The sequence below is a fragment of the Pseudorasbora parva genome, chromosome 14, assembly GCF_024679245.1.
Source record: "Pseudorasbora parva isolate DD20220531a chromosome 14, ASM2467924v1, whole genome shotgun sequence".
In the NCBI taxonomy this organism is placed as follows: Eukaryota; Metazoa; Chordata; class Actinopteri; order Cypriniformes; family Gobionidae; genus Pseudorasbora; species Pseudorasbora parva.
Window position 1 is genome coordinate 2,356,323 of NC_090185.1, and position 25,717 is coordinate 2,382,039.

Consider the following 25,717-nt stretch of genomic DNA (forward strand, 5'->3'; position numbering starts at 1 on the left):
ACTGGACTAATATGATCATACTTCCTGGTTCTAGTAAGAACTCAAGCTGCAGCGTTTTGGACTAGTTGGAGTTTGTTTATTAAGCGAGTAGGGCAACCACCCAGTAGAGCATTACAATAATCTAGCCTTGAGCTCATGAACGCATCGACTAACTGTTCAGCATTTTGCATTGAAATCATATGCTGTAATTTAGATATATTTTTAAGATGGTCGAATGCAGTTTTACAGATGCTAGAAACGTGGCTTTCAAATGAAAGATTGGTATCAAAGAGCACACCCAGGTTCTTCACTGACAACGAGGGCTGTTAAGCCTTGTTTATACTTTCGTCTGGCCCCGCTGCGCGAGCCTCCGCTAACTGCGCGCGCTCCTCCCCAAACTGACGAGGCGTTTATACTTGACTTGATATTATTTCTTGTTACAGGAGAACAAAATATGCACTGAATTAACGATCTCTTAAATATTTCCTAATTTCACTAAACTTCAGTGTAGTGATTTATTTCTTTATTTGCTTAAACATGGATCTTTATTTAAAATGGCTTATTTCTGCTGTTGTAGGCTCATTTAGTAAATATAAGCAACTCATTTGTATGTGCAAACTCGGGGCTGCGCGCAGAGTTACAAAAAATCTGCTGCGAACCGCCAGGCGAAATGGCGTCTTGTGGACCCAACGCGCACGACTGCCCCCTCCGCCTTGACGTAATTTTTGCCGTGCAGACCCTCGTGCTCAAGCGGACGTGTCGAGTATAAACAAGGATTTAGACAATATTGTCTGAAGGTGGATTTTTTTGTCCAATAATTAAAAAATTAAGTTTTACCTGAATTAAGTTGCAGGAAATTACTATTTATCCAATTTTTTATATTAGCTATAGATTCCATTAATCTTGTGAATTGGTAGGTTTCGTCAGGATGTGAGGAAATATAGAGCTGAGTATCGTCAGCATAACAATGAAAGCTAACGCCATGTTTCCTAATGATATCTCCCAGTGGTAGCATATACAGGGTGAAGAGCGACGGTCCTAACACTGAGCCTTGCGGTACCCCATACTGAACTTGTGATCGGTGTGACATCTCTTCATTTACTGCTACAAACTGATAACGGTCAGATAAATACGATTTAAACCATGCCAGAGCAGTTCCACTAATGCCAACATAATTTTCAAAGCTATTCAAACATTTTTTGTGATCGATAGTATCGAATGCAGCGCTAAGATCGAGTAACACTAATAGAGAGATACAACCACGATCAGATGATAAGAGTAAATCATTTGTAACTCTAATTAGAGCAGTCTCAGTACTATGATACGGTCTAAATCCTGACTGGAAATCCTCACATATACCATTTCTCTCTAAAAAGGAGCATAGTTGTGAAGACACGGCCTTTTCTAGTATTTTTGACAGAGACGGTAGATTCGAGATTGGCCTGTAATTGACTAATTGTTTAGGATCAAGTTGCGTTTTTTTAATAAGTGGTTTAATCATAGCCAACTTAAAAGTTTTCGGTACATATCCTAATGTCAAGGATGAATTAATGATATTAAGCAGAGGATCTCACAGATACAATTTCTTTCTAAAAAAAGGAACAATTGGAAGACACTGCCTTTTCTAATATTTTTGAAAGATACAGTAGATTGCTCCTCCCCTTTTCGAGATATGGTTTTGCACCCCCACTGTAACTCCGCCCCCTTTGGTCCTAGGGGGTGGAGACTTCGCCCATATACTTATTATTGGAGCACGTCTCAAATAAACTGAAACTCAGCAGGCTTGCCTCACAGACATGAGGAATATGTAGGCTAATATGTGTAGAAACGAAAAGATTTAAATAAGCAAAGTGCAGTGTTCAGAACTCACACAGAAGCTAAACAACTAGCTTGATATACAGATGGATCACGGCGACGGGCATGAGCGGGATGTTAAAGTTTAAGGAATTTTTTTTTTTTTTACCTTCTACATACTGAATAGCACTTATTCACACGTAATCGTTCTCTCTAATGCATTCAAACACATCTTGTAGTGCTTACCTGCTTACAGTCTTTATCTGATTTTGAATGACAAGAAATCTGTATTGATCCGTAGATTAAAATAACTGATGAAGATTAATGTTTTTCCAAACTTCCAAACAAAATTAGCACTGCAAAAAGCATCAGTGATATTTAACTTTTAATGCTGATAAAGCCTGTAGGTTTGGCATATAGTGGGGGTCGAATGCACACTAATGTTCCAATAAACCACGTTGAAACTAGGCTCCTAATCTCATTGTTTATTTTTTATAATTTTGTTCAGTTAATGCAGGTTATAAACCGAACTTTATCATGATATTTCAGAGCTTACGTAAAGGTGCCATGTGTAAAAATTGAGTTAAATAATATACAAAAAAATGAACTACACGCATCAAAAGAAAGAAGAAATAAGGGCGATGATGTCATTAAAAAAATGTCAAGTTATAGTGCTGCCGAGATATCAACCTTAATTAGCAGTAGCATTACTAGCCCCGGCCCGACAGGTGTCGTAATACCAGTCTCGGCCATGGGAGGCGGTGGGCGGGCAACATAACCACCAGCCAACCTGGCGTACTTGAACCTGATGTCAATCGTGTGGAAAGTACAGCCCACTACTTCGTTTCAGTTCAGGGAAGAGAGAGGACGGATGGCCGAAGCCCTTGGCCCCTTAAGCCAGGTGCACACTGTGCGATTTTGGCCACGATTTGGCCGTCTGAGACAAATTTAGGAAATCCTAAAAGATTCCTCTGATCCTAGGCTAAAATCTGACGTCTTTGGTCGTTAGTTTGACATGTTCTCCGGCCGCCGATTAATGAGCTCTGCGATCAAATTTTACCTCAGATGAAATTCTGGCAGTGTCAGAAGATTTGGCACAGAATCCTGCAGTGTGACTTCTCCTACGACAACAGTCAAATATCTCAGTTTTTCAAGACAAAAACTATGACCAAAACGAGAGCTAGAAATTTATTTGTAGCCAACATTTCAGTCCCGCGTGTAATGCAGCTCACTGTCACTGAACGCGTCATTGATTGATGATATAAAGCTCCGGGTGAGATTTCTTGCGCGCGTCCATTTTTAGCGCGCCTAAACTATCGTGCAGTCTGACATTAATGACAACTGAGATCTTACAGTGTGACACGGGGATCATGTTCGTAGTCTGACAAGGGACATTCGCAAAGGATTTTGAAAAATCGCACAGTGGGCAGGACCCATTAAATGTATCTGAGATTTTTACCTGACCGGAAAAAGCGCCCGGAGACTGTGTCCCGTCCCGTCATAATAAAAGTCCCGTGATCCGTTTAGAATAGGCACTCTCCAGTGGATGAAAAGTTGCATAGTGCACCTTTAAATACTTTAGCGGTTAAAGTGGAGTGGAGCGGAGCTGAGTGATTCTTGAATGCATAGAGCAGGGGTCCTCAATTACGGTCCTGGAGGGCCACTGTCCTGCAGAGTTTAGCTCTAACCCCAATCAAACACACCTGAAACAGCTAATCAATGCATTTATAGGCCCCTGGCATAGAGCGTGGAGGGGAAATTGACGCCGCTCCCCTCCACTCACATACTCTGGGCGAGACCATCTCGGGAGGTGGTCTGGGTACGGTTCGATCTCATCTTATGGTACGGTTCGCTAAAAACCCGCAGTCTGAACAGCACACCCGACCTGATATCCTACAGAAACACTTATTAAATTCTGTACCCATCCCACTTACTAAAACTGCAACCCCACCCGCACCTACAATCAATTTCCCACACAAAGTACACAAAAAACATTTATTTTTATTTCATGTAATGTAAGCAACACGCTGTTAAGAAAAGCTTGAGGCTTTTCAGAAAAAATTAAAGGGGGGGTGAAACACTCAGTTTCAGTCAGTGTCATGTCAATCTTGAGTACCTATAGAGTAGCATTGCATCCTGCATATCTCCGAAAAGTCTTTATTTTTTTAATAATTATATAAGAAAGATGCGCTGTTCCGAGTCTTTCCGAAAAAAGCCGAGCGGGTGGGGGCGTATCGTGTGAGCGGAGCTAAATAATGACGTGTGCAGCAGCGCGCTGTGTGTTGAGTCGAGTGCGTCGTAAAGCTGTCTCATCCCTAACAGCGGGAAAAAAACTTTATTCAAAATAAAAATATGGCTTTTAATCAGATACAGCCATACATCTATGATCCGGAATCAGACCCAGAGGCTGCAGTTGAACAGGAGCAGCAGCAAAAACGACTAGAGCAGGACGTCTCTATGTGCTACAAGTTATACACTAACTATATAATATGCTTAGCGACTTATTTACATATTTATACTTGAATTATATCGTCGTATTTTTGTCTTTGAAGGTGTACATGTGGGAAGTGCAGTTGTGCACGTGTGTGTGTGTGTTTACGCGTGGTTTGTGTAGACAGTAAGCGGACTGGTTTTGCACGGCAGGCTAAGTTAGTGTTTACATAGAAAGACACGGAATAGTAGCGCATTTGAATGAAGAAGCGCGCTTATTTAGTTCAACATATTTCCCCACTCTTTGTGTATTGTTGTTTGGAGTGCTTTTACAATACACAAACATAAAGTTACACATATAGTGGCCAGCTAAACAAATGTACACGCACTACACATCGCATGCTCCATTGATCAATTTCTATATATAGTAATATATATAGTAACTATACGTGATCATGTTTGGGCTACTTGATGAGCATAAACACAGACATTTGAAGCAGTCTAACTCACCGCCTGCGGTTCTAACGTTGGGACCTTTATCGTTGGGACTGCTCCATCCTTCAGCATTAGGCGATTGGGAAAATCCGGCGTCGAGCTGGGCCTTGTTTATGAAACAGTCGGCACCGAAATGCAGCGAACATATAAACATTCGCGCAACTCAGTTGCTGAGCCGGAAAAGCAAATTCCATCCACTGTTGCCTTACCGCGGGGTTTTTGGGGGAATCTGTGCAGGACTGTCTTGGTCTGGCAACCAAAAACGCACTTTTTTGGTGACATTGTAATTGTGCACATCACCTGTGCAGCGCATCCTACAAGCCAGCGCTTTGATGGGCGTAGCCTGTTGCTTTCGCTCTCTCCCTCTCTCTCTCTCTCTCTCTCTCTCTCTCTCTCTCTCTCTCTCTCTCTCTCTCTCTCTCCCTCTCCCTCTCTCCCTCTCTCCCTCTCTCTCTCTCTCTCTCTCTCTCTCTCTCTCTCTCTCTCTCTCTCACACGCTCTTCCGGTAGAATTGTCCGTACGGCCCATACAAGAAAATTCCGCCCCCATTAACGTCAAAGGGGACGCATGATCTCAAAAAACTTGCCGAAACTTATGACTAACCGGAAGTAGTATTTTTGACAAAGAAATACTCCCATCAAACGTCCTCCTTAACTTTTGAGACTTTGTCTATGTTTAGTATGGGATTCCAAGTCTTTAACAGTGTAAAAAGATCAGTATGCATGAAACAGCATTTCACCCCCCCTTTAATAAATATATAAATTGTAAATATTATATTTTTATTCAAAATGCTGAATGAATATGTGACCAAAAATGTTAACATTTAAAATGATCAAAATCATGTTGATAATTGAAGTGTGAGCCCACTTTTCGAGCATTTGTCAAATATTGCCAGTGGGTGGAGTTGGGTACTAAACAGGGGTTGGGTTACCCTTTAAGTACGTGCGCTGTGCGTGACGTCACTGAGATGAGACGAAGTAATCGAGGAGAGAGCACACACACACATCGCAGATTGCGGGTGTAAACGGAGCAGACAAAAAGGCAAATAGATCAGTCATCCTTGTTTGTTATGTATAAATAATCTGTTATGTGACGTTGTAACCCTTATATAAAGGTTATTTGGGTCATTTTAGCGTGGTGATTGGTGATTTTTCACGTGGATGATAGCCGATTGTGAGGCCTGTAGAGTCTGACATTTTGGATTATTTCTGTTTTGTAACCCCCTCCCCGGATTTGGTGAGTTCCAAAATAATATAATGTTTGATTCTGTAAAATGACTTGCTAATGAGTTATATTAAGCCTTTGAAGTGTTTTATGCGATTTCTGCATTTATTGTTTAAATGGTATGTTATGTATTGTAACTGTATTTCTGAAGAACTAAAAATGCAAATCATAGGCCTGTCGCGATATTCAATAAATTAATTAATCGCACGATAAAAATAAATAAAAAAAGAGCTCGAAAAGTTTTCCGCGAGCGATAATTTCTGTTTGCATGCTTGTTTGTTTTCCTCGTGCCTGTCGCTGACTGCGCGCGTGCCCGTGGAGATGTTTATACTCGACTGGGTGTTATGCATTCTTACAACACCACGTTTTGATTTTTTGTTTAAAATAAACTTTAACTTGCAAATCAGATGCTTCGTATACTAGAAATTATAGGTTTTAAAATCAAGCATATCTCGTTTATGTGTTAATGCTTTAATATTTATACAATAAATAAATAAATAATCCTGTTGTATTTTGTGCACCTGTATATAATTGTTTTCATTTATTCTATTATTGACATTAGATTATGATTTGGGTATACTTAGTTTATCAATTTAAACAATTCACAATATGTTAAGCATGTTATTGCTCCCATTATGACAATCATTTTTTTGTGAACTACGGTTATTACATACAACAATAATTGTTACTTTATGCAACACCTGAGTAGCCTACAACATGCACAATTACAAGAGTAAACCAACTGAATCAAAGTTTAGAGATATATTATTTTAATAAATGTTGGTAAGCAATATGGACAATACCGTTGTAAGACATTGAGAATTTCGCAATACATATTTCAAAGTATCTACAGAAAATCCTACACTGACCAGCAGTTCTCCTGTAATTAACAACAATGGAACGATGTTGGTAATTAGCTGTGTTACTACATGGATTCAGCTGTAACTTTAAAGGTTAATTGTGCTATGTGCAGTAAATAACATTTCTATGTGGGCTGATCTGCGTCAGTGGTCAGTGAAAAGTACTGAGGTAAAAGGATCTGGCTAGTCTCCTGGGCATGTATGGCAGGACGCAGCTTCTTTTAATACTTTTAGTTTGTAGCTCATTATATCCCTTATTAAGTCCTAGTGTATTCAAATGTCACTTCATATCAAACATCGCAGGGCTCCAGACAAAATAAATAAATTAAGGAGCCATTGGCTTCTATAAGGGAAAAGTTAGACGCCAAATTATTTTTTTAAGTGCCCCAAAACCTTTACATTTTTCACGTGCAGTTACAGTATATGGACAGTGTTCAATTTCATTTTTAGCTCCTTGCATTTTTTTTCTCATGAGGACAACAGTTTAAGTAAAAAATCTTTTTTTGCTTGTGTAGAACTGAAACATCAACTTAATGTGCCTCTTAACATTTTAACACACACATGCACGTATGTACACACAGCAACTTTTGCATTTTTCTCCACTCTAGGCTTATAGGCTTTATTAATTTCTCGTCATGTACATAGAGCGCTGATACACATCCCACAGGCTACCCGACACATGATTTGCCCTGTTAAACTACTTAAACTCACACGTTACTTGACTTTAAGGGTGCGTTCACACTTGTCATGTTTGGTTAGATTAAAACGATCACTGGTGCGGTTGCTCGTTTAGTGCGGTTCATTTGAACATATGTGAACGCTGCCATCCGAACCCTGGTGCGCACCAAACAAGCGGACCGAGAGCCTCATGAGGCGGAGCCTCATCAATATTTGGTCCGACGAGCATGTTTCGAAAATGCTAGAAGAAACGCACAAAAAGCAGACCTGGTTCTTCTCATGAGAGGACCTGTTGCCCATTAAGGCAGACGTACACTGTGCGAATTCGGACACTCGGAAGGTCGTGAGATATTGCAGACGCTACGAGTCATTTAATTTGATCATCGCATCAAATCAGCTGGTACACGGCACGACTGTTTGCACCGCGAGCCGGCCGCGATCACACGAGTTTTCATGTAACACAGACACCGGAGCTTTCAATGTTGCTGCTAAAGCTTCAGATACAAAAAAAAAGAAAAAAGGTGTGAAAATGATTTGTTGAAAAGCAGAGAACAGCCATTCCTTTTAACCGAAACAACCAGAGGGAGAGAGAAGAGTGCACGTGAGAGAGAAAGTGTGTGTGTGTGTGTGAACGCAGTATGTGGCAGCCACTGAGCTAATAATAATCATATAGATTGAGCGTATGTGACGTGCTTGTGCATGATTTGGCAATAGGGGACAGTCATATGCTGGTAAAAATCGGGCAGACTCCCCGAACTTTTTAAACATGTTTAAAAATTATCGTAAGGTCGGAGGTGCTCTTAACATGTTAGGCTCGTCTCGTAGTTCCTCTCACACGGTGCGAGCCGCGACCATACGAGCATCCACGATGTCCACGCGATTTCTCCCGAGAAAAAAAATCATCTGCGAGTTCGTACGACAGCAAAAATCGCACCGTGTACGCCCGCCTTTAGTCGGTACAGACGACAGAACGGCCGTCTCTTTTCTGCACAACGGAGGAAACCCTGGAGCTGTTTTGAATGTTTTGAACATTTTATGAGCTCTTCATGAGTTCTCAGTGGGTAAAAATAATGCCATATGTAGACGCATAAAATGATGGCGTTTAATCCAGCACTCAGCATTGTTCTGAATGTTCGGTAAGCAGCTCCTACGTCATGTAAGCCGACCAATCAGGTTGTGAGCGTCTCCCTGAGCCTTTGGTTCGGTAACTTTAGGTTCGCTGTTATAAATGCCCGTGTGAACGCTAAGCGGACCAGGACTATATTCGTGTTTTTTGGTCCGGACCAAACGAACCAAACTAAAAGTATGAACGCACCCTAATTCCTTGTTTTTAATGCAAATTAGTACCTGAAGAGAAAAAAGCGTTAATATTTCCAAACATCATGTTGGAAAATTCCTAAGTGGACACGATTTCACAGGCGGACAGGATTAATTCATGACATCGGCGTGAGAAGACGTCATGCTTGGCCAGATTCACCTGGAACTTGTGCTTCTATGGTTGCGGAGCCACACACAAAGTTACAAAATTTCGCCAAGCCAAATGGGGTATCGCACTCCGCTTTGACGTCATTTTTGCAGAGCGCACCCTCGCGTCGAAACAAGGCTTAAAGCTACACTGAAGTTGGCAGTTTGATAAATGCAAGATAATTCTTCAGTTCAATCTTTGTGTGCTAAAAAGGCACCTAAGTTCCTGTAGAGATAGCAATAAAAAAAATTTTTTTTTTGCCAAATAAATGAAAAGCATGTCATCAATGTCTTCTCTCTTGCTGTATCAAAATCTCCCCTAGCTGTCCTCAAGAGATGGTCAAGTCGAGTTCAATTTGTGCACGATTACATATAACATTTTTGTGGATAATTAAAGGTCCCGTTCTTCGCGTGTTTTCGAAGCGTTGATTATGTTTACAGTGAGCAATATAACATGAGTTCATGTTTCGCGTGTAAAAAACACAGTATTTTTCCCACAGTTGACTGATCTGTACAGCGCTGTTTCCTCTGTCCTAATAACGGCCTGATAATTTCCTTGTTCTATGAAGTCCCTCCGATTGGACAGTAGCTTAGCGCACTTTGCCCGGAAAGGTCCCGCCTCTTACCATAACGGGGCGATGCAAGCGCTGAATGCGCGCTCTTCTCCACGCGGGAGAGCAACGAGACCACGCCCCCTATTCTGCGTGTTCTTGTGGGCGGAGCTTTAGTCAACAAACGGTTCTAGTGACGTCATCACAGCAGGAAGTGCAGCGGTGTAGTCCAAACCGGCCACTCGCTGTCGGCTTTGAAAGGGAACTTCTGTTAAATAAAATATCTCTCTTGGCATTGAACTTTGAGCTTTATAATTTTACAGGTATTATGTATGCTCTAACAGCAACATTACACACTAACTAAAGTTTGAAAGATGGAATCGCAAAGAACGGGACCTTTAAACTTAAGGTAAATTTCTGGAGTGTTAACAATTAAAAGAAAAACAACAACAAGAACCGAAAACCGTGACCCTAAAATCGTGATACAAACTGTACATGGGTTTTGTGAATCGTGCCACCCCTAATATTCACCTAAAACACAATTATCCATTGATAATTGTTTTCATCAATTTGATTTTTTTTTTTGTAAACAGACTGAGAGTCCATTGCTTTTTTTATTTATTTTTTATTGTGGATATTTAAAATGTTTTCAGTGTTAGATAGTATTTAGAAATAAAAGTTAATTGATCTTTGAAAAGGTGTTCCTGCATTATGCAATTATCATTAATTTTAGATGAAAATGGTCTCAGAACAACAATATTATCGTTTATCGCAATCATTTCTTGGCCAATTTATCGTCCAGCAAAATTGATCGTGACAGGCCTAAATCAGCAGAATATTATAATTTATGTAAATGATTTGTTAGGTATTGAGTGATAAGAGTGCTCAAAAGTATTTTACACCATTTGAGTCGATGTATGAAAGATGTGTTGAGTTTAAATGTCATATTAATTGCTTATGATGTTCACGGCACTGTTTGTATAAACAGGTCACGTTTTTTTGAGAGTCTGGAATAAGATGTGATCCTGAGATGGTGTGCCACCCACCTTAGAACCCTGAAAGAGATCAGATGAACTTCTGCGATTCATCAAGTGATCTGTACCTTCTCTGCTGTTGCAAGTGGAATCCTTTCAGCTTCATTGGTATTTCTCACCGATTGCCGCAACATTGCACTGAACTGTTTGTTACACTATTGAACGTTACACCACAAGACATTTGCACAACGAGTACACCAAGAGACTTTGCATTCATTTGATTCATCACTTGGATTCAAATGACTACTTTCTTTTTTTCTTCACGTTCCACGGACTGAGAACTGTTCATCTACAGTGAATTACTGTTAAGTTTTATTTTCAGTTAAACTGTTGTTTTTTTCTCAAAGCAATCTGTTTATTGAAATTGTATTTTATTTTGTGAGTTAAGGGTTCTAATGCAAGGTAATAGGAGTCAAAGCTTCAAAACAATAGAAGTTAGAAAGAGACATCAAACTAAACAGCAATAATTTAAATAAATTACTATTATTATTATTAAAAAGACTATTTAAATACCAAAGTCGACAAATACACTCACCTAAAGGGTTATTAGGAACACCTGTTCAATTTCTCATTAATGCAATTATCTAATCAACCAATCACATGGCAGTTGGTTCAATGTGTTAGGGGTGTGGTCCTGGTCAAGACAATCTCCTGAACTCCAAACTGAATGTCAGAATGGGAAAGAAAGGTGATTTAAGCGATTTTGAGCGTGGCATGGTTGTAGGTGCCAGACAGGCCGGTCTGAGTATTTCACAATCTGCTCAGTTACTGGGATTTTCACGCACAACCATTTCTAGGGTTTACAAAGAATGGTGTCAAAAGGGAAAAACAGCCAGCATGCGGCAGTCCTGTGGGAGAAAATGCCTTGTTGATGCCATAGGTCAGAGGAGAATGGGCCGACTGATTCAAGCTGATAGAAGTGCAACTTTGACTGAAATAACCACTCGTTACAACCGAGATATGCAGCAAAACATTTGTGAAGCCACAACACGCACAACCTTGAGGCGAATGGGCTACCACCGGGTACCACTCATCTCCACTACAAATAGGAACAAGAGGCTACAATTTGCACAAGCTCACCAAAATTGGACAGTTGAAGACTGGAAAAATGTTGCCTGGTCTGATGAGTTTCGATTTCTGTTGAGACGTTCAGATGGTAAACAGAATGAGAACATGGATCCATCATGCATGGTTACCACTGGGCAGGCTGGTGGTGGTGGTGTAATGGTGTGGGGGATGTTTTCTTGGCACACTTTAGGCCCCTTAGTGCCAATTGGGCATCGTTTAAGTGCCACAGACTACCTGAGCATTGTTTCTGACCATGTCCATCCCTTTATGACCACCATGTACCCATCGTCTGATGGCTACTTCCAGCAGGATAATGCACCATGTCACAAAGCTCGAATCATTTCAAATTGGTTTCTTGAACATGACAATGAGTTCACTGTACTAAAATGGCCGCCACAGTCACCAGATCTCAACCCAATAGAGCATCTTTGGAATGTGGTGGAACGGGAGCTTCGTGCCCTGGATGTGCATCCCACAAATCTCCATCAACTGCAAGATGCTCTCCTATCAATATGGGCCAACATTTCTAAAGAATGCTTTCAGCAGCTTGTTGAATCAATGCCAGATAGAATTAAGGCAGTTCTGAAGGAGAAAGGGGGTCAAACACCGTATTGGTATAGTTTTCCTAACAGTCCTTAAGGTGAGTGTATATAATTAGATAAAATAACTACAAAGGAGCTCAAACATGTTTCTTAAAGGGAAATACTATTTATATGATTATATTTGTCTTGTTTTACTACAATTTTCTTTAATGTACATTTATTCAATTTCCTGCAGGTAAAGAATATAATTTGGTTAAAGTCATTTTCTTGGTCTGTGGTTTCTGTGTTGGATGTGATTTTTACCTTATTTCTTGGCCTCTGTAGCGAACCTAGTATTCTGGTCCATTACTGTGTATCCTGACAGATAGATACGTAGAGAAAAGAGTAGCTATGGCGCACTACTAGCGCTATCGGTTACATAAGCCAACAACAAGAAGTTAAAAACAAAGGAGAGAGAAAGAAACTATATTCACTCCTTTTACACTTAGTCCTTGCTATTGGACCCGCAGCCCATCTGTGCCTAGCGCACCTTCAACCCGCACCCGACACGTAAATAGTACTCAAAATTATTTTAATTGTTAGCCGGTCACCTCACCCGTCAGGGACCCACCCACGTGCAGGACTCTGCATTTTTATTTCACATTCATCCCTTTGATTTTTTTAATGTTTTACCATGTTACTTTTTGACTTGAGAGAGGTGACCAAGAAAGAAAGAGATGCCAAAAGAAGACTGATCACCTGCTCTTGGTGCAAAAAGTGCTTCAAACGTAAAACACATGAGATCAAACCAGAATGAGGTGTTTTACAGTGGTGGCATCTCTCAAAAACTTAGGGTATGGCATGGGTCCTTCTGGCCATACAACAACATCCCCAAATAATCTCATTAGCCTATATCAGAGTTCTGCGCGGGTCCATTTTTGGAGACCCGACCCCACCCGTACCCGCAAGGTTTAGCACCAAATCCGACCCGTGACCGGTGAATATATCAAAATTAAATCCGCATCCGCCCAGACCTGTTAATATTTGGCCCGTTACCCGACCTGTGCCCGCGATAAATCACACACTAAAATCATTCAAATTAAAATGCTTTATTTTTTATCTTGCACCTCTCTCAACATCAACAGCGTCATGAATGGGCTAATGAAACAGGCTGTGCCTTTAAACATTCGTCAACAATTTCATATAGCCTCCTTCTGGGCTACGAGAGGCATCAACAAAAGTTTCAATGTCGCAGTGGTGGTGACGTGATGGGTCAAATGGCATATCGTTGTTGCGTGTATGTGTAATGGTAATTTGGACATAGAAATTGTAATAGCCTACAATATGTTCGATGGGGGAAGAAGGAGGCAGGAACTGGTGAACATTTTAAAGACTTTAAAAGTAACGTGGGCAGCCCCTCACGGACATCTGCAACGCTCACACACATAATAAAACGTAAACACAACTCAACGTCAAATCCAGGTCTGGTGATCTCTCCAGATCTATGCCTCCGAGCTCCCTCAGAGGACTCGAGACCGCTCGCTCGCTCGTCCACCTCGCCACAGAAATATTGTAAATATTTTTAATCCGCATTACTACCCGCCCGCACAGAGTTAATTATCCGCCCGCATCCCCGCCCGTGAATTTTATAAACGTCACAATCCACCCGTTTTAGCCACTTTTATGCGGGTACCCGACCCGTTGCAGGACTCTGGGCTATATCTTAACAAAATGTGGACAAAAATCCTCTAAAAGTACTTCTCAACACACTCAAAAATAATAATAAAAAATTTATGCAAATGCTGAAACAGCCTTACACTACGTTCACACCAAACGCGAATTGAGCGTCAAAATCGCATCTACCGCGTCTAGTTTGACCCGTGCACATTTTGAAGTTATGTTATGAAAGTTATGAAACTTCACTTTGCCCTCAGTCAAAATGATTTGGTAGGCAACAACAGATTAATTGGACCAAAGATCGGCCATTAGATGTACACAAGACGAAGTATATGTCATGTTTAACCTCTACAGAGACAGCAGAGCCGGCGGCAAACGCCAGAAGGACTGGCCGAGGAAAGGCTGCTCTCGCCGGGGTTAACGAGCGCTGAGCGCCCGGAGATCGCCTGGAGCTCACAACTCCAAAAACGCAAGAGTGTTCTGTTTAAATAGGCTCTGTCTATGAGTAAAACATCCTGGGTAAACCACATATTTGAGCTTTAAACAACTACATTATCAACTGAAAAGCATTAAAACTACATTTAGTGACAGAATATCAGTATTTTTTTCATTATATGCAGGGTTTCTCATCACGTGGCAGCAGCAAGCAGGCTCCTCATTGGTTAACGCGGCACGAATTGACACCAAAGTTCAAATTTTTCAACTCGGGCGTAGACGCGAATTCGCTTCAAACGCGTGAATGCACAAAAAGCACCACTCGCGCGTATCGCGGAAGACGCTCAATTTGCTTCAAATTCATGTTATTTGCGCAAATGAGGCGGAATCGCGTCCATCGCGCCGCACGAAACAGGTCTAACGCGCCGCAGGACCTCCAGACGCGCGTCAACGCGCCTTTCCATTGACTTAACATGGAAATCATTCGCTCCAGACGCTCTATTCGCATTTGGTGTGAACGTACCTTTATACACCTTCAATGTGACCTAACCTAATCAAATATCTCTTCCATGTTAACGTTCTTTTTTTGTTCTAACCAGCCACAACGGTGATTCTCTACGTGTTTTTTACAAATATTTTTTATTTCTGTGTTGTTGTGGCTGGAACATTGCCTACAAAGTAGGCTATAATTAATGCAGATTATGTACTTTATTTAATGTAAAGGGAATTTGATATTTCCTTTTATAGATATAGCCTTACTGAAAACAAATTGGATAACTCATGATGAACAAGTGTATTCTGTGATTCCATGTATTTTATTAAAAAAAACAATTATGTCAGTCAATTTGGGAGAGAGCCCACCCAGACACTCTTCTGATTGGCTGGGACTTTTGATTGATTTAATCTTGTATCGAGTCTGGTTTGCCTCTGATGAAGGTTTGCCTCTAGCCGTATAATGAACTGTTTATTTCCAGTGGCGGAGCAAAAGGGGTGTCCAGGGTCCAAAATTTACATCGCCATTTCCAATTCCCATCCTGTTGAAAGAAGCATGTATGTTGATGTGTGGCAGCGCGATACATTGTTCATGTCTTAACATTGAATAGATTATTAACGTTAGTTGCCGAACATGATTAATAATAAAAGTGGTCGTGCAGAGTTGTTCAATCCTGCACCTCCATTCATACTTTTCTATTAAACGACACAATTTGTCTTAAAACGTTGATAATGTATAGCCTGTGTAAAGTCTGTGTTTAGGCAAAGAAATTAGCCTATACCGAGCCAACACGTGTATGTGGGGCCCACGTGGATTAAACATGGGTTACAGGCGTCCATTTGGGTGAACTAAGTAGGTCCGGCATGGGCAAACCCAGCTGGGCTCCACATGTGGGACCTAGATGGTTCACTAATGGGAAATGAGTACATGGGTTGAAAATGGGCTACTCAGTGGTCTAACTCATTCACAGTCAGCTCCAAAGGTTGATTACATGGGTAGATAGTACACAAATATCACCCGTGAACGTTTTTGTTGTTATTTTGACACTTGAACACTATTAATGCGACTTCAATCTATTCCAAATCTAGAAATGCCAACACTGGCGATTTTAACCATTTTTCTGCCATATAAAAATACCAAGAGCATGTGGATACATACAGAAATAAAAAGACAAAAAAAAAAACAGTTTATTTTGTGCTCACAGAATAAAGCCATAGAGGGACCATTTAAGCTTTTATTATAAAAGTGTACACATTGGCCCTCATTTATCAAAAGTGCGTATACCCAAATTTCCAGCGTACACCCAAACCCACGATGACTTTGAGATGTATCAATATGGACGTTGGCGTACGGCACGCTCAAATCCTACGCCAGCTCAGGAGGCGGTGTACGCACGTTTGAGTTAGTCGGAAAATGTGCAGAAAAGCAATTCCTAACACCACAAAACGCACTGACAAGATATGCTATATGGCCCACTGTTAAAAAACCACAACAACATTCAGTGTTTATTTTTGTGCAACATGAACGTCAATGTTTAATTTGTGTGACTTTAAAAAAGCGTTTGATTTGTAGGCATATGTATTCCTCCAGTCGCGAGCCTGTGTGCTTTATCTGACGTTTCAGGCCCACCTGGCCCGGCAGCTGCGCACGGACTGGGACTAAAATAATTCAGACTGACAAAATAATAAAAATGACCACCTTCTTTTAAATAATAATAAAATAAATAAAAACGACATTCTTCTTCTAAATAACAAGCGTCATTAAGAATAATAATCATAATAATAAGAAGAAGAATCTTACAAATCGTCATGTAATTATTAATGTGAATGAATCTTACTCCACATCACATCATCACACTCAAAACGTGCTGTAAAATAATGCAGTGATGGTAATTTCTCATCCAAACAGCTTTAAACTGCTGGAGTGCGCTTCTCAACCTCCACACTATTAACAGTACTCGTAATTTGGGTCCATATTTTGTTTTTGTAGGTGTCTTTAATCCCACTCTTTAAACTCTCAAAGAAAACAATTTCGGGTTTTTTTTCCACTTCCCTGGTGATGGTCTCGATGGGCGTCTCAATCATCTCACTAGTCCACTAGTCAGGGCACTGATCAGGGAGTCAGCCCGTTGACTTATGTCCTAATCAGTGCCCTGACTAGTGGACTAGTGAGATGATTGAGACGCGCCCGATCTCCACGTCGGAGAAGTTTCGCTTCTTTGCCGTCTTCTGTTTGTCCATGGCGTAAAATGAGGGCGTGGGGGAGGCGGAGACTTGAATATATAGGGGCGTGTTATTCTAATGACGATCGTTTTCAGCCGCCGCATTTATCAAGGGCAGGTATTGCGTACACCTGGATTGCAGGTGCGCACAGCTTCATAAATCAGGCGATGAGAGGAGTGTAAGCATAATCTTACGCCAACATATACACCAGTTTCTACGCAAGATTGATAAATGAGGGCCATTGAGTGAAATATTTCCATTCTCAAATATTACATTTTGAATAAATCTTTCACAAATGTATATTTAGGCACAGAACCACTAGTTTTCGATGAGTAATGGCTGCCTGTGCTTTCCCCCCTTTTTTATTTAGTGTTAATTCAAATAACAAATGCACAATATACCCAATAGAGTAACACTTTAGAGTACTGTTCCTAATAAGTTGTCTTCTCTGAGTCATTGTTAATAGGTTACAACAGGATCTTCACTTTATAGATTTTGTATATCTCCCTTATCTATCACACCTAATTCATTACATTTATATAGCGCTTTTCTAGACAGCCAAAGCGCTTTATATAGAAGGGGAATCTCCTCAGCCACCACCAATGTGCAGCACCCACCTGGATGATGCGACGGCAGCCATTTTGCGCCAGAACGCTCACCACACACCACCTTATTGGTGGAGAGGAGAGAGTGTTTAAGCCAATCAGGATATGGGGATTATTAGGAGGCCATGTTGGACAGGGGCCAATGGGCAAATTTGGCCATGACCTGATTCAACTCGAGCTCATTAGCAGAGACTGAAAAACTGTCAGGTTTGAAACCATAATCATGCATTTCTCAACACATCCACTTGCGATTGTTATTAAATGGGGTCATTTCGGCTTCTTTAACTGAAGTCTCTGAGATCCTGACACCTTCGCTTCTGGAGACTCCAGGTAGGTCGCCGTTCTGGAAAATGGTGGTGCTGGAGACTAAAGGGTTTCTGGTGGTTTCACACTTAATTCTTCACCTTAATTCTATATAATTAATTTGCAGTTAGTGTGTGTCGTTTCTCATCTAGATCAAAAAGATGTGGGGCACCAGAAGGCTTCAACTGTGAAAAGGGGAATTAAAAAAAAGTGACACAATGGTTCACTATTTTGCTTTTTCAAAGGGCCGTTTGGTGAGCGTTCAATGCCAAGCGAGATATTTTATTTAACAGAAGTTCCCTTTCAAAGCCTACAGCGAACGGCCGGTTTGGACTACACCGCTGCACTTCCTGTCACTAGAACCGTTTGTTGACTGAAGCTCCGCCCACAGGAACACGCAAAATAGGGGGCGTGGTCTCGTTGCTCTCCCACGTGGAGAAGAGCGCGCATTCAGCGCTTGCATCGTCCCATTATGGTAAGAGGCGGGACCTTTTCAGGCAAAGTGCGCTAAGCTGCTGTCCAATCACAATAGAACAAGGAAATCATCAGGCCGTGTTTAGGCATGTTTTTTTACACGCGAAACATGAACTCATGTTATATTGCACACTGTAAACATAATCAAAGCTTCGAAAACACGCAAAGAACGGGAACTTTAAAAGACAATATCTCCGTTTGCATTGAACTTTCAGCGCTGTAACTTTGCAGATACTGTTTAGGCTCAAGCAGCGACATTACACACTAACTAAAGTTAAACAAGTCAAATCACATGCAGCCACCCCTTTAACATTTTAGTGTATTTAATTGGATTACATGTAATGTTTGTATTACGGGGTTTACTGTAAAATAAGGTAACCCAAACAGAAACTATGCCAGCCCCTATATACAGGTTCTTCTAAAAAAAATTAGCATATTGTGATAAAGTTCATTATTTACCATAATGTACTGATACAAATTAAACTTTCCTATATTTTAGACTCATTGCACACCAACTGAAATATTTCAGGTCTTTTATTGTTTTAATACTGATGATTTTGGCATACAGCTCATGAAAACCGCAAAAAAATTAGCATCATGAAGCGGTTCTCTAAACGAGCTATTAACCTAATCATCTGAATCAACTAATGAACTCTAAACACCTGCAAAAGATTCCTGAGGCTTTTAAAAACTCCCAGCTTTGTTCATTACTCAAAACCGCATAAGCTAAAAAAAATCTTTCCTCAAGTTGTTTCCATACATCCTTTAACACATATCGCACATTATATCGTATCACATCCCAAATATTTGTAAAATAAAGCGAGCAATGAGACAATTCACCAGTGTACTGCTTACTATTTTCATGAATACTATTATTGTGTATATGTTACTCAGGTTTCTACTTATATTTTTTCTCAAATTAAATTAAAGATTTTATTTTACTTTTTTAAATATATTTTAAGTGCTGTTCAACAGGTTATGTGTATTTTTTACATTTTGAATTATCCTTTATGGTTATTGGCTATTAATTAATACATTGATTTTATCAACATTTGTGTGACAATCTCAATCTTGTATCGTCAGGTACATTGAAAATACAATTTCTGGGTCATATAATGGTTGATGTGCTCAGATAATGTATAAAAACGATATGGTTTGTACAATCATTGTATTTGTTTTGAGTAATAATTGTTTAAATGTTACATTTCTATTAAATAGTATTTTTTTACATTTTATCAACAACTTGTCTACTGATTTGTGTCGAGATCAAACATTTTCTTAATTTTAGTTATCTTTCTGTTAGATGGCTATCTGTGTTACATAAGTATCTGTTTTACCATTCATTTTGTTTGATATGTGTTAAAGATGTTTTGCCGTTTTATACAGTATAGCTGGCGCGTTGGTTTGTTGTTGACGGTTTTTGATTATCTACCATTGATCTCGTGTCGCTGCGATGACGTCATCACTGCGCGCTCCTTCAGTCAGTCTCGAGCATCTCGAGTCTTCTGAGGTAAACAGGTAACGTTAATTTGTGGTAAGAGAGTTTGTTTTAACAGCATGTACGATGTCTTTTCTAAAATGTTTTCATGGTTCGGCGTCATTGTGTGTCTGTTAACTAAAACGCAATTTTTTTTTAAAGAAGAAGGTTTTGTTTTGTTTCTCTTCACATACTCGGTAAGATGTAAGCGAAACGCCTTATGAATGTAGTTGTTAGGAAATAATTTAATTTTTTTAGATTCATATAGACACATTACAATAGTTTATAAAGTAATTAGTGTCTGTTTTTTCTGTATCTTGGTATTCTTATTTTTTTATGCATATTTATCACATATTTCATCATATTTCAATGCTAAGCACTGTAAATTGCCATTGTGTATGAAATGTGCTTTACAAATAAAACTGCCTTGCCTTTCCTATCATTTGAGGAATAATAGTAATAAGAGCACTTTGAGCATATTCTGACTCCAACAATCTGTTTATAGCAGCAAATACTGTGGATAATGGCACATTTAAAGGCAGAATTTTGCTCCTAAGGGAAAGTTGTGGAAACCAGACTGTTTGGTTATTTGGATTTGAAACACAAACATACACCATGCAGCAGGAATCACGGTTCACGTGATGAGAGTAAGGTGAGATGATTGACAGGACCATGGCAGTGTCACGATTCTCCAAATTCGATTACATTTTAGATTCTACGATCACAATTTGAGTCGATTCTCGTTTTTTACATACATTTTTTTTAAAGCACTGGTTGCTATGCCATTTTTAGACTAGACTTTTATGCAATATAATATCTGACCTTTGTTCGCAATGTACACATTTAAAACATTTATTAACAACATAATGTAACAAATTATATCTTCAGCCATTTGAAAACAAAATAACGTGCCTTCTAGTTTCTCTTTTTCTCCTCTTCACAGAAAATGACATTCAAGTTCACAACAAAACAGACAAAAACAATAAAATGTAATGTGCTGTGACAGTCATGAAGCTCTGTGTTGCTCAGGAGCAATCTGTAGCCAGCAGTGGTGGAGAAAGTACTGAATCTCAGTACTTAAGTAAAAGTACAAGTAACCAGAGCCATATTTACTTAAAGGTCCTGTTCTTCGTGATTCCATCTTTCAAACTTTAGTTAGTGTGTAATGTTGCTGTTAGAGCATAAATAATACCTGTAAAATTATAAAGCTCAAAGTTCAATGCCAAGCGAGATATTTTATTTAACAGAAGTTCCCTTTCAAAGCCTACAGCGAGCGGCCGGTTTGGGCTACACCGCTGCACTTCCTGCTTTAATGACGCAACTAAAACCGTTTGTTGACGAACCCTCCGCCCAAAAGAACACGCAAATCGGGGGCGTGGTCCTTTTGCTCTCGCACGTCAAGTATTATTTTTGTAGAGTGTGTGTGTCGCCATGCCATTGAAACGCTGTTATTTTCATCCTGGAGACAAATCACCTTTGTTTGGCCTTCCCACTGACGCTGTACGTAGAGATCAATGGCTACAGGTCATTTTTAACTCGGTTTCGGAAAATTATAATCACAATTTAAAACTATGTGCAGCACATTTTGCACATTTTGCTGAGGACTGCTTCCTCAATCTCAATCAGTTTAATGCCGGATTCGCAGAAAGATTATTCTTAAAAGATGGCGCAGTTCCCTCTTTGTCTGGAGAAGGCGTTGTTTATGGACTACAACCGGTAAGTGTATTTTATTATTTAAGTCGGTCCGTTTAACAGTTTATGTAACTCATGACACAAAGTGCAACGCTGTTTAGCTTTGTTAACTAACGTTAGATGGTAATTGAAACTAATCCGAAAAACTTAGCATATAAAAGTGTAGTAATTCATTCAGACACCATCGACTGTTGGTGTTTGTGATGATCAGTTTAAACTCCTGAATAGACAGATAACCGTTCTGAAACATCCAGCAAAAGTCTTTCCTGAGCAGGCTGTAATCGATCCTCTTCGATATTCTCCGGGTCTGATTCCGGCTCAAATTGATAAGGCAATATAGACATTTTTGCAATAACATTGAGCGCGCGTATCTCCCTTTCCGGGCAACGTGCGCTAAGCTGCTGTCCAATCACAGCACAGGAAGCGCTGGCCCAATCAGAACTCGTTACGTGTTTCTGAAGGAGGAACTTCATAGAACAAGGAAATCATCAGGCCGCTTTTAGGACAGAGGAAACAGCGCTGGACAGATAAGGCAATTGTGTGGAAAATACTGTGGTTTTTTACACGCGAAACATGAACTCATGTTATATTGCACACTGTAAACATAATCAAAGCTTCGAAAACACGCGAAGAACGGGACCTTTAAGTAAAAGTAGAAGTACTACAACGACAATCCTACTTAAGTAAAAGTAATAAAGTACTTGATTTTAAATGTACTTTAAGTATTAAAAGTAAATGTTCTTGTATAACAATTTATTCTCTTAATGTCTAATTCTAATAATTAAAAAGAAGAAAACAGAATGGGCTGTGGCGTTTTAATTAAGTTAGTTTTGGGTTAATGTCGGCTAATTGTGCGTATCATCTGCTGCCCAGTTTACATTCTGACTCACAATATCAGGGCGATCTGCAGAGTTAAATATCAATATTCAGAAGAACATTTTCATCCGCTTTGATGTATTTAAATCTTCATATTTATGAGGATTGATCTTAAATAGAGGATATGCTTCAGCTTTCCTTTTATATTCTTAAATTTGACCAATAAATTAAATTAGAATAACACTATAGGGTTGTTAAATTAAATAATTTACACTGACAAATTACAACTGCATTAAATAATGTTATGAGATTGTTTTAACTATATATTTTTAATACAATAAGAAACGTTGGAAAGAATGTTTAAACATGAAACTAAACCACCAGTAGGTGGCGGCAGGTCTTAATGAGCGAATCATTGAGTCGGTTCGTTCAAACAGCTGATTCGTTCATGAATGAGGCCGTCGTTTACGAACAGGTCATTGAATCTTTGAGTCAACCGATTCATTCAAACGCTGAATCATTCAGTAACACACTATTGCTGTGAGATGCGTTGTGGTTCTGATGTGGAAATATTTTCGCTGCTGAAACAGAACAAAAGCAGTTTATATTGCATCTAAAATTTAATTGACTAATTTGAATTGATTGTTTATGGAACTGTCATGAAATCAGTGTCACATTTTCAGTCGTGATGGTATTCAGGAAAACACACTCTTGGTCATGTCATGTGATGTTTTTTAAACTGTATTTTACGTTATAAAATATAAAAACCTTCACATTTTGAATATTTACTGCAGTATGTGACTGAGTTTCTCTGTACGAGCGCCGCTGGTTTGTTTCCATTTCTCCTCGAGAGGCTGCGCGATTGTCAACAGCGCAACCGTCAGTTCATATATTAGCCGATTATTATCCATTAATTGTCCGAACAAACCTTCTCTCGAGCCCTGAAACTGATCAGAAAATGTAACAAAAATGTAACGAAATGTTGTAAAAATGTAGTGGAGGAGAAAGTAAAATATTTGCTGCAAAATGTAATGAAGTAAAAGTAAAAAGTATGCCCTATTGATTCTACTAAAGTAAAGTATAGATACGTGAAAAATGTACTTAAGTAAAGTAACGAAGTATTTGTACTTCGTTACATCCCACCACTGGTAGCCAAGGCAACTAAATGTGTGCTGTTCAGACTTCAATAACTCTCTCCTACATTATTGTACATGGAGGGAATCACCATAGCTGTGAGATACGTTCTACTTGGGATTTCGTAGCGTGGTTCTAGCACGCTAATTAAATGCCTAAATACACATAGACTCTTATTTTGAAATGCATTTGCCTTACTATTGCAGTTGCAGGATGCTCATTCAAGTTCAGATGAGGGAGATCAAATATGCATTGTTACAACGGTCTAAAACGTATAACTATATAAACATTGTAAAGTAAACATTGTCATTGTTCATTAGCATTAGTTCATAAACAATTTCCTGGCATAAATTGCCTGCTATTCATTGACTGAACCTTTCTGAAGCGCTGTGTTAGAGATGCTTGAACCTGAAATTTCCTCACCATCAAATCCCTGTTATGCGTTTGATACTATGTCTTATTATTTTAATTTAATTTATTGATTAAATGTAGTAATTTGACAAATTATGCATAGGCTACATTTATTTAGGCAAGACAAATTGCCCATATAAAGGTAAAAATGCAGATAAAAGGTTAAAATCATGAGTTTCTGTCACTGCTGCAAATTAACCACAGCACAAAATCTGAAGATAAAATCCGAAGAATAAAAAAATCTTTAGAAGTCAGCTGTCCACGGCAGTCCTAAACCTGCCAATGTACCAACACAATAACACACTCTCAACAAAATCCCTGAAAATATCAAGATTTGCAATTTTGTCAATATCACAAACCCCTACTTGTTACTGTCCCATCTTTAGTGGATAAGAGGTTAAAATATACGTTGTTTGCATTATGCAATATGATACATTGTTACAAAATAATTGTTACATAAGACATTCACAAACAGCTATATTACACGCTACATTAAAATTAATAGTAGAAGACTCTTAATACTCTACTAGATAGATACAGTGGGTACGGAAAGTATTCAGACCCCCTTTGCAGCCATTTTTTAAAATCATTTAAAAAAAAAAAAAATCTCATTAATGTACACACAGCACCCCATATCAACAGGAAAACTGAATTTTTGACAGGTGCTGTCCATTTCTTTTGATTATCCTTGAGATGGTTCTACACCTACATTAGAGTCCAGCTGTGTTTGATTATACTGATTGGGCTTGATTAGGAAAGCCACACACCTGTCTATATATGACCTTACAGCACACAGTGCAGATCAGAGCAAATGAGAATCATGAGGTCAGAGACAGAATTGTGGCAAGGCACAGATCTGGCCAAGGTTACACAAAAAATTGCTGGTGCACTTAAGGTTCTTAAGAGCACAGTGGCCTTCATAGTTCTTAAATGGAGATGTTTGGGATGACCAGAACCCTTCCTAGAGCTGGTCGTCTGGCTAAATTGAGTTATCGGGGGAGAAGATCCTTGGTGAGAGAGGTAAAGAAGAACCCAAAGATCACTGTGGCTGAGCTCCAGAGATGAAGTCAGGAGATGGGAGAAAGTTGTAGAAAGTCAACCATCACTGCAGCCCTCCACCAGTTGGGGCTTTATGGCAGAGTGGCCCAACGGAAGCCTCTCCTCAATGCAAGACACATGAAAGCCTGCATGGAGTTTGCTAAAAAAAAATACACCAAGGACTCCAAGATGGTGAGAAATAAGATTCTCTGGTCTGATGATACCCAGATAGAACTTTCTGGACTTAATTCTAAGCTGTATGTATGGAGAAAACCAGGCACTGCTCATTACCTGTCCAATACAGTCCCAACAGTGAAGCATGGTGGTGGCAGCATTATGCTGTGGGGGTGTTTTTCAGCTGCAGGGACAGGACGACTGGTTGCAATCGAGGGAATGATGAATGTGGCCAAGTACAGGAATATTCTGGATGAAAACCTTCTCCAGAGAGCTCAAGACCTCAGACTGGGCTGAAGGTTCACCTTCCAACAAGACAATTACCCTAACCACACAGCTAAAATAACAAAGGAGTGGCTTCACAACAACTCTGTGACTGTTCTTGAATGGCCCAGCCAGAGCCCTGACTTAAACCCAATTGAGCATCTCTGGAGAGACCTGAAAACGGAGAGACCATTCAACCTGACAGAACTGGAGAGGGTCTGTAAGGAGGAATGGCAGAGGGAGGATCCCCAAATCCAGGTGTGAAAAACATGTTGCTTCTTTTCTAAAAAGACTCATGGCTATATTAGATCAAAAGGGTGCTTCTGCTAAATACTGAGCAAAAATGTCAACAATTGTGTTTTTCTCTAAATATGGAGTGCTGTGTGTACATTAATGAGAAAAAA

At 39.7% G+C, this 25,717-nt stretch overlaps 1 long non-coding RNA gene and 1 pseudogene across 2 annotated transcripts; both read left to right on the plus strand.

Moving 5' to 3' along the window:
* The window catches only part of LOC137040791 (zinc finger protein 208-like), an 85,405-nt pseudogene that overhangs the window by 23,443 nt on the left and 36,245 nt on the right, over positions 1–25,717 (plus strand).
* Positions 4,267–12,381, plus strand: LOC137039913 (uncharacterized). 2 transcript variants are annotated; one of them, XR_010897775.1, is made up of 3 exons: positions 5,529–5,739; positions 5,832–5,934; positions 10,464–12,381. It is a non-coding gene; the product is annotated as an uncharacterized lncRNA (long non-coding RNA). The 2 variants fall into 2 exon arrangements; XR_010897774.1 differs by having other exon boundaries at positions 4,267–5,934.